Source organism: Heptranchias perlo, unplaced genomic scaffold (assembly GCF_035084215.1).
Source record: "Heptranchias perlo isolate sHepPer1 unplaced genomic scaffold, sHepPer1.hap1 HAP1_SCAFFOLD_56, whole genome shotgun sequence".
NCBI classification, from domain to species: Eukaryota; Metazoa; Chordata; class Chondrichthyes; order Hexanchiformes; family Hexanchidae; genus Heptranchias; species Heptranchias perlo.
In genome coordinates, this window is record NW_027139581.1 from 3,184,049 (window position 1) to 3,193,356 (window position 9,308).

At 45.0% G+C, this 9,308-nt stretch overlaps 4 non-coding genes across 4 annotated transcripts; 3 read left to right on the plus strand and 1 right to left on the minus strand.

Annotated features, from left to right (window-relative positions):
* Positions 1–1,260: 1,260 nt before the first annotated feature.
* Positions 1,261–1,342, plus strand: trnas-aga (transfer RNA serine (anticodon AGA)). The gene has a single exon. It is a non-coding gene; the product is annotated as a tRNA-Ser (tRNA).
* Positions 1,343–2,626: 1,284 nt separating this feature from the next.
* trnal-uaa (transfer RNA leucine (anticodon UAA)) lies at positions 2,627–2,709 on the plus strand. The gene has a single exon. It is a non-coding gene; the product is annotated as a tRNA-Leu (tRNA).
* A 648-nt stretch (positions 2,710–3,357) lies between these two features.
* On the plus strand, positions 3,358–3,439 carry trnas-aga (transfer RNA serine (anticodon AGA)). Its single transcript has one exon. It is a non-coding gene; the product is annotated as a tRNA-Ser (tRNA).
* A 4,102-nt stretch (positions 3,440–7,541) lies between these two features.
* trnat-cgu (transfer RNA threonine (anticodon CGU)) lies at positions 7,542–7,613 on the minus strand. The gene has a single exon. It is a non-coding gene; the product is annotated as a tRNA-Thr (tRNA).
* Between the last annotated feature and the right edge of the window lie 1,695 nt (positions 7,614–9,308).

Here is a 9,308-nt window from a genome sequence, read left to right on the forward strand (position 1 = left end):
TGTCTCTTTCTCTCTGTTCAGAGCGGCTGAATTAGCCCGCGTCTGCAAACAGCTCGATTCTGCGTATTCATAACTTGCACGTTATTAGTGTTCTGAAATCGAGGTGAAGAGTGAGGCAGAGAGCAGGTTTTAAAATCGCTGGAATATCAGTGAAATTAAATTGTGGAAAGTGGGATGGTCCGAGTTCGACTTACAGTGTATTTTCCACATGAAATAGTGGAGATCAATGAAAGTGAAGCTTTTAAAGGCAGAAACACCGGGACTTCGACATTGGAGAATTGAACCCTGATCAACCGCGTGAAAGATGGGGATAACGAGGGAGAGAGATGGAGACATGGGGGAGACATGGGCACAACACGAACGAGGAACTGGCTTGAGCAGTTGATCGACACTTCCCACAGATGGCGTTCGACACGCTTCAAATTTCAATGAATCCATTCCAACCATTTATTTGATGACAAAAAAAGCGTAGAAGAAGTGACACTCAAGCACATTACACATAGAACAAGATTGTGGAAGGACCAGGATGGTCGCGTGGTTAAGGGTTTCGATTTAAAATTCAATGGGTTTTTACCCGCGTGGGTTCGAGCCCCATTTCTGTGAGATGATATTTCCGTTAGATTTTGATACTGATCATTGACTCTCTTTTGCCATTTGCATCACAAAATCATGGAAAGGTGACAGCACGGAAGGAGGCCTTTTGGCCCATCGTGTCCGTGCCGGCTCCATGCAAGACCAATCCAGCTGGTCCCACTACCCCGCCCTATCCCCCGAGCACTGCAATTTTTTTCCTTTCAATATTATCCCGTTCCGTTTTGAAAGCCATCATTGAATCTGACTCCGTCAGCCACTCGGGGTGCTGAATTAGCCCGGGTCTGTTCACAACGCGACTCTGCCTTTCATTTCTTGCTCATTATTGTGGTTCTGACATCGAGGTGACGCGGAGAGTGAGATTTAAAATCGCTGAAATATCAGTGAAATTATATTGTGGAAAGTGGGATTGTCTGAGTTATTTTATGTGTGTTTTTTTACACGTCCAATGTTGGAGATAAATGAAAACTTTAAAGGTAGAAGAAGTTCATCGTCCAGGTGTATTTGAAGCCAGGTCGACCAGGGATACCCACCACTGTACAAACGAGTGACTGGCATGAACATCCGACGCCCTGAGCGACGGTTGATACCGATACCAGTTCTGTGGCTCTGTGTTGCAGAGCGCTGGATTATTGCGATTTTAAGTGAGCACCATTAAATTTTAAACAAGTAGTCGTGGCCGAGTGGTTAAGGCGGTGGACTAGAAATCCATTGGGGTCTCCCCGCGCAGGTTCGAATCCTGCCGACTACGGTTTAGATTTTTCTTTTCACAGCTTTTATCTCTGCGTTTCAACCAATGCGAGTGTGTGCAAAATGAAAATGCTCGAATCCATTATTAAGAAGTATTGGCAGGACATTCGCGGACTCAAAATACAATCTAAAATAGTCAACATGGTTTTATGAATGGGAAATCGTGTCTGACAATTTTATTTGAGTTCTTTGAGGAAGTAACGAGCAGGGTGGATGAAGGGGAACGAATGGATGCAGTATATTTGAATTTCGAAACCTGGACGATAATCAACACCACCAAAAAGCCGATGAACTGACCATCCATTTCATTGCTGTTTGTGAGATCTTTCTGGTGAACCTCCTCTCCGCCCTTTCCGATGCCTTTCTCTCTCTGTCTCTCCCTGTCCCTCACCACGACACTAACGAGGAACTGGCACAGGACGGAAAATGAAGCTTTTAAAGGCAGCAAAATTTCCACCACCGGTCGGGAAATTGAACCGCGGGTGCAACGAATAACAGGCAAGGATGCTCACCACGATACGAACGAGGAGCTGGTGTCGTCTGGTGATGGACACGCACCATAGATGGCGTTAGACAGCCTTCAAATTTCAGTGAATATATTTCAAACATTTATTTGATGACAATTAGCTTAATTTCCTCCATCAACTCACACCACCAAAATGCAAATTAACTGGCCATTCATTTCACTGTTGTATGCGGGATCTTTCTGATAAACCTCCTCTGCGCCCTGATCAGGGCCTCTCTCAGGCTCCGTCTCTCTTCCTGTGTCTCGCTCTCTGTTTCCCTTTCTTTCTATTTCTCTCTCTATCTCTCTGTTTAGGGTTGCTGGATTAGCCCGGGTCTTCTCACAGCTCGATTCGACGTATTCATTACTTTATAAATTATTGGGGTTCAACGAGGTGAAGGGTGAGGCAGAGAGCAGGTTTTAAAATCGCTGGAATATCAGTGAAATTAAATTGTGGAAAGTCGGATGGTCCGAGTTCGACATTCAGTGTATTTTCCACATCAAATAGTGGAGATAAATTGCAATGAAAGTGAAGCTTTTAAAGGCACTGGAACCTCGACACAGGAGAATTTAACCTGGATCAACCGCTTGACAGACGGGGATACTCAGCACTGCACGAACGAGGAACTGGCGTGAGCGGGTGATGGACACTCCCCACAAATGGCGTGAGACACGCTTCAAATTTCAGTGAATCTGTTCCAACCATTCATTTCATGACAAAGAAAAGCGTAGAAGAAGTGACAGTCAGTTACATTACACATAGAACAAATTTGCGAATTGACCAGGATGGCCGAGAGGTTAAGGCGTTGGACTTAAGATCCAATGGGTTTATACCCGCGTGGGTTCGAACCCCACTCCTGGTATGTATTAATCTGTTGAATTTTGATACAGCTCATTGACTCTCTTGCATCACAGAATCACAGAAAGTTAACACCACGAAAGGAGGCCTTTGCGCCCATCGAGTCCTTGCCGGCTCTATGCAAGACCAATCCAGCTAGTCCCACTCCCCAGCCCGATCCCCGTAGCGCTGCAATTTTTTCCTTTTAAGTACTTATCCTGTTCCATTTTGAAAGTCATGAATGAATCTGCCCCCATCACCCCGTCGGGGTGCTGAATTAGCCCGGGTCTGTTCACAACGCGACTCTGCCTTTCATTTCTTGCTCATTATGGTGGTTCTGACATCGAGGTGACGCGGGGAGTGAGATTTAAAATCGCTGAAGTATCAGTGAAATTATTCTGTGGAAAGTGGGATTGTCTGAGTTATTTTATGTGTGTTTTTTCACACGTCCAATGTTGGAGATAAATGAAAACTTTAAAGGTAGAAGAAGTTCATCGTCCAGGTGTACTTGAAGCCAGGTCGACCAGGGATACCCACCACTATACAAACGAGTGACTGGCATGAACATCCGACGCCCTGAGCGACGGTTGATACCGATACCAGTTCCGTGACTCTGTGTTGCAGAGCGCTGGATTATTGCCATTTTAAGTGAGCAGCATTGGGTTTTAAACAAGTAGTCGTGGCCGAGTGGTTAAGGCGATGGACTAGAAATCCATTGGGGTCTCCCCGCGCAGGTTCGAATCCTGCCGACTACGGTTTAGATTTTTCTTTTCAAAGCTTTTATCTCTGCTTTTCAACCAATCCGATTGTGTGTCAAATGAAAATGCGAGAATTCATTATTAAGAAGCAGTGGCAGGACATTCGCGGACTCACAATACAATCTAAAATAGTCAACATGGTTTTATGAATGGGAAATCGTGTCTGACAATTTTATTTGAGTTCTTTGAGGAAGTAACGAGCAGGGTGGATGAAGGGGAACCAATGGATGCAGTATATTTGGATTTACAAAAGGCATTCGATGAGATGCCACATAAAAGGTGATATCCCTGCTGCTTGTTATTCTCCACGCTTGCACACACCCATGCCTTCTGCCGCTTCCAGCCACGCTGCAGCCACTGCTTCTGGCCTTTACCTCGCAGAGAAGAACAGGCACAAGATAAGAGCTCATGGATTGAGGATTGGCGAACGAACAGAAAACAGAGATTCGGGATAAAAGGGTCATTTTCAAAATGACAATCTATAACTAATGGGGTCCCACAGGGATCAGAGCTGGGGCCTCAACTATTTACAATATATTTCAATGACTTGGATGAAGAGACAGAGTGTATTGTGGCCAAATTTGCTGATGATACGAAAATAAGTGGAAAAACAAGTTGTGAGGGTGACACAAAGAATCTGCAAAGGGATATTGACAGGTTAAGGGAATGGGCAAAACATTGGCAGATGGAATATAATGTGGGAAAATGTAAATTCATCCACTTTGGAGGAAAAATAAAAAAGCAAAATATTGTTTGAATAGAGAAATACAACAAAATGCTGCAGTACAGAGGGATCTGGGTGTCCTCGTACACGAAACACAAAACGTCAACACACAGGTGCAGCAGGTAATCCAGAAAGCAAACTGAATGTTGGACTATTGTGAGAAAGACAGAGAAACGGACACTCCCACTGAAAAGCTCAGAAAAAGTGAGACACACACACATTGCACACAGAGCCATGGTCGTTCTTTGTGCCCGTCTGTTGCAGATTATCTATCTGTGTATCAGTGTCTGTTTGTACATGGCTGCGTGTGTGTAATGTGTCTGTGCGAGTGTGTCTCACAGCTGAGTGCAGTGGATACAACAAAAGTTACGGGCCCCGAAACATCCCGGCTCTCGTGCTGAAGACTTGTGCTCCAGAACTAGCGGCGCCTCCAGCCAAACTGTTCCAGTACAGGTGCAACACTGGCATCCACCCGACAATGTGGAAAGTTGCCCAGGTGTGTCCTGTCCATAAAAAGCAGGACACAACAAATCTGGCCAATTACCGCACCAAGGAGCCCTCGTAAAATTGAAGTCAATGGGAATCAGGGTTAAAACTCTCCAGTGGCTGAAGACATACCGAGCACAAAGGAAGATGGTTAGTGGTTGCCAAAGGCCAATCATCTCAGCCCCAGGACACTGCTGCAGAAGTTCCTCAGGTCCATCCACCACCCTAAACATTCACTCCCTTCACCACCGGCGCACAGTGGCTGCAGTGTGTACCATCTACAAGATGCACTGCAGCAACTCGCCAAGGCATCTTCGACAGCACCTCCCAAACTCATGACCTCTACCACCTGGAAGGACAAGGGCAGCAGGCGCATGGGAACAACACGACCTGCACGTTCCCCCCCAAGTCACACACCATCCCGACTTGGAAATATATCGCCGTTCCTTCATCGTAGCTGGGTCAAAATCCTGGAACTCCCTTCCTAAGAGTACTGTGGGAGAACCTTCAACACACGGACTGCAGCGGTTCAAGAAGGCGGCTCACCAACACCTTCTCAAGGGCAATTAAGGATGGGCAATAAATGCTGGTCTCTCCAGCGACGCCCACATCCCATGAACGAATAAAATAAAACAACACGACTGTTTATTTCATTTCTTGCTCATTATTGTGGTTCTGTTATCAAGGTGACGCAGAGAGGAAGGTTTAAAATCGCTGGAATGTCCGTGAAATTATATTGTGGAAAGTGGGATAGTCCGAGTCACTTTCTCAGTGTTTTTTCACGCATCCAATGTTTGAGATAAATTGCAAGAGAAATGAACGTGAAACTTTTAAAGGCAGCGAAAGTACAACCTCCCCGTTAGAGAATTGAACCCCCGGTCACTTGCGTGATAAGCGGTGATACTCACCAGTACACTAACGAAGAACTGGTGTGGGTCAGTAAAGGACACTCACCACAGATGGCGTTAAACATGCTTCAAATTTCAGTGAATCTATTCTAACCATTCATTTGATGACCTTTCGTCTCTGCGGTTCAATCTACACGTGTGTCTGTCTGTCAGTGAGTGTAACTGTGTGTGTGTGTGTGTGTGTGTGTGTTAGTATCTGTCTATGTATCAGTGTCTGCGTGTGTACATGGCTGTGCATGTGTGTGTCTAAAATGAAAATGCTAGAATCCATTATTAAGGAAATTATCCTTCCTCCCTCAACTAACAAAACCAAAACGCAGATTGACTGACCATCCATTTCATTGTTGTATGCGGGATCTTTCTGGTAAACCTCCACTTGGAGATATATTGCAAGAGGAATGAAAGTGAAGCTTTTAAAGGCAATAAAAATGTAACCTCCCGGTGGGGAAATTGAACCCTGGTTTCCACGGGACACTGTTGAAAGAAGACTGACCTTTCACATTTCCATCTCTCTGTTCGTCAAGGTCCAGAATAAAGTAATGTGGGGAGAGCGGGAGGGAGTGACAGAAAGAGAAAGACAGAGAAAGAGAGACCCACTCAGAAAAGCTTAGAAAAAGTGAGACACACACACACACACACATTTCGACACATTACACACGCAGGCATATATATATATATATATATATATATACACATACACACAGGCACATTACACACGCAGGCATACACACATATACAAACATTTTTATACTCGAATTTTTGGAGCAAAACCAGAAGAAAGTTCAAGTTTATTGGAAAGCTTTGCGCACAAGGGGAGAGTGGGAAGCTTCCTCAAGCTCGCACCTCACTCTCAAAGGAACATCAGCACTAAACATACACACAGGCACATTACACACACCGGCATTTATATGTACACATACACTCAGGCACATTACACAAAGAGGCATAATCGTTAAATCTCTCTCTCTCTCTCCCCCTAAGTTTCAACGTGTGTCTCACGATCAGTCTTTGTGTGTGTCTCTCTCTCTGTCTCCGTCTTTCTCTCTCTGTCTCCGTCTTTCTCTCTCTGTCTCCGTCTCTCTCTGTCGCTCTGTCTCTGTCTCTTTGTCTCCCACCCTCCCTCTCTCTCTCTGATTCTCTCTCTCTCTCTCTCTATCTCTGTCTGTCTGTCTGTCTCTCTCTCTGTCTCTTTGTCTCTCCCCTCCCTCTCTCTAATACCCGCAGATCTGAGAATCACAGGGTCAAAGAAGGAAACAGATCGGAACACATTTGTGCTCTGCAACAGACGGGCCCCAAGAGTTCAGTCCCCAAACAGTCTCCGCTCAATAATATTCTGAAAGTGACAATCACCTGTTTCATTCTTTTTCTGTTCTATTTTTCTCTGTCGTTTTTGAAGAAGAAGCGAGGCAAAGAAGTAAAATTTGTAATTGGCGTCTTAAAAATGCTTCCTCCCCGTCGGGGAGCTAAATCCCTGGCTGAGGGGGGATATCTCACCACGATGGAGAATATCCAATTGGAAATGATTTTTCCGAAGCCTTTTAATCGCCCCACGTCCCCGTGTCTCGCCATCTCAGGGAGGAGGTCAAAGTCGCCTGAAAAACTTTGACCATTTAACGATTCAACCGGAGCCGTTTTCCTGGGAGTCGGTTTTGAAACAGGACACAGGCTCAATGTGTTCCAATCTGTTTCCTTCTTTGACCCTGTGATTCTCAAATCTGCGGGTATTGGACAGATGGAGGGAGAGAGACTGACACAGACTCAGACAGACCGAGAGAGTCTCTTCCTGTCCCAGTGTCTCTCTCTCTTTCTGAGTGTCTCTCTTTGTCACTCTTTTCCTCGCACCCCACATCACTTTATTCTGGATCTTAACGAACAGAGAGATGGAAATGTGAACGGTGAGTCTTCTTTCAACAGTGGCCCGTGGAAAGTTGAACAAACTGTCATCAATTCGGTCATTTCGTTAAAATTTATAGCCTGAAGCAGGTACGGACGGGGATCGAACCCGCGCTCTTCGGTTTACGAGACCGACGCCTTTCCACTTGGCCACCGCACCCCATGAGCAAAACGCGGATGATAATGTTCTTCAGCGGGTGAAGTCATGTCAACAGGTTTTTGCAACTGATTGCGACAATCGACTGATTGAGGAACAATGGATTTCAATTATTCCGCCTTAACGAATAATTTCATCACAGTTTATTTAACGGGCTATTGTGGAAAGAGTCAAAGAGAGAGAGAGATAGAAAGAGAGAGAGAGAGAGAGAGACAGATAGAGAGAGAGAGATGGACAGATGGAGAGATAGACACAGATGGAGACAAGGGAGCGGGGCGGAGCGGGGGGGGGGGGGGGGGGGGCGGAGAGCGAGACCTCAACAGAGTTTAAAATCGTTGGAATATCAGTGAAATTAATTTGTCCAAACTGGGATGATCCGAGTTAGACTTTCAATCTATTTTCCACATCAAATATTGGAAATACATTTCTTTCTGTTTGTTTCTCTCTCTCTCTCTCTCCCTCTCTGTTTCGAGCGGCTGAATTAGCCCGGGTCTGCAAACAGCTCGATTCTGTGTATTCATAACTTGCACATTATTCGTGTTCTGAAATCGAGGTGAAGAGTGAGGCAGAGAGCAGGTTTTAAAATCGCTGGAATATCAGTGAAATTAAATTGTGCAAAGTGGGATGGTCCGAGTTCGATTTTCAGTGTATTTTTAACATCAAATATTGGAGATCAATTGCAAGTGAAAGTTTTTCGGACGGAGGGAGGTGTACAGTGGTGTTTCCCTTTAGGTCGGTATGAATGACATGGACTTGGGTGCACAGGGCAAAATGTTAAAAATTGCAGATGACACAAAACTTGGAAGTGCAGTGAACAGTGAGGAGGACAGTGATAGACTGCAACAAATATATATTCCTTTAGGCACAAAAAACCAACAGGAAAAGTGGTCCAACCGTGGCTAACAAGATAAATTAAAGATAATATTAAATCAAAGGAAGATGCAAATAAAGTTGCCAGAAAAAGCAGTAAACCTGAGGATTGGGAGCATTTTAGAATTCAACAAAGGAGGACCAAGAAATTGATAAAGAGGGAAAATAGAAAATGAGAGTAAACTAGCAAGAAACAGAACGGAATCTAAAAGCTTCTACAGGGATGTAAAAAGCGAAAGACTAACGGTCGTGCTGGAAGGACCAGGATGACCGAGTGGTTCAGGCTTTGGATTTAAGATCCAGTGGATTTATCCCCGCGTGTTTCCGAACCCCACTCCTCGCAGCTGTTACTTCGGTTACATTTTGATCCTGCTCATTGTCACTCTTCTTCATTTGCATGATAGAAATGTTACCGCACGGAAGGATCGTTGCAATTTTAAGTGAACAGCATTTAACTGAAACCAAGTCGTCGTGACCGAGTAGTTTCGGCGATCGACTGAAAATCCACTCGGGTCTCCCCGCGCAGGTTTGAATCCTGCCGACTGCGGTTCAGAGCTTTCTTTCTCAAAGCTTCCAACCTGTCCGTGTGGGTGCGTGTGTCAATTCTTCAACGCTTTTCAAAGTCTCTTTCTCCACTCCCGACATCATTTCATTCTGGACCTTGACTGACGAAGAGATGAAAGAAATGACACTCCGGCACATTACACACAAATTCAAAACGCAGGATGACCGAGTGGTTAAGAGTTTAAACGTCAGATTCAATGGGTTTTACCAGCGTGGGTTCAAACCCCACTCCTAATAGTTGTTATTACGGTTGTATTTTGACTC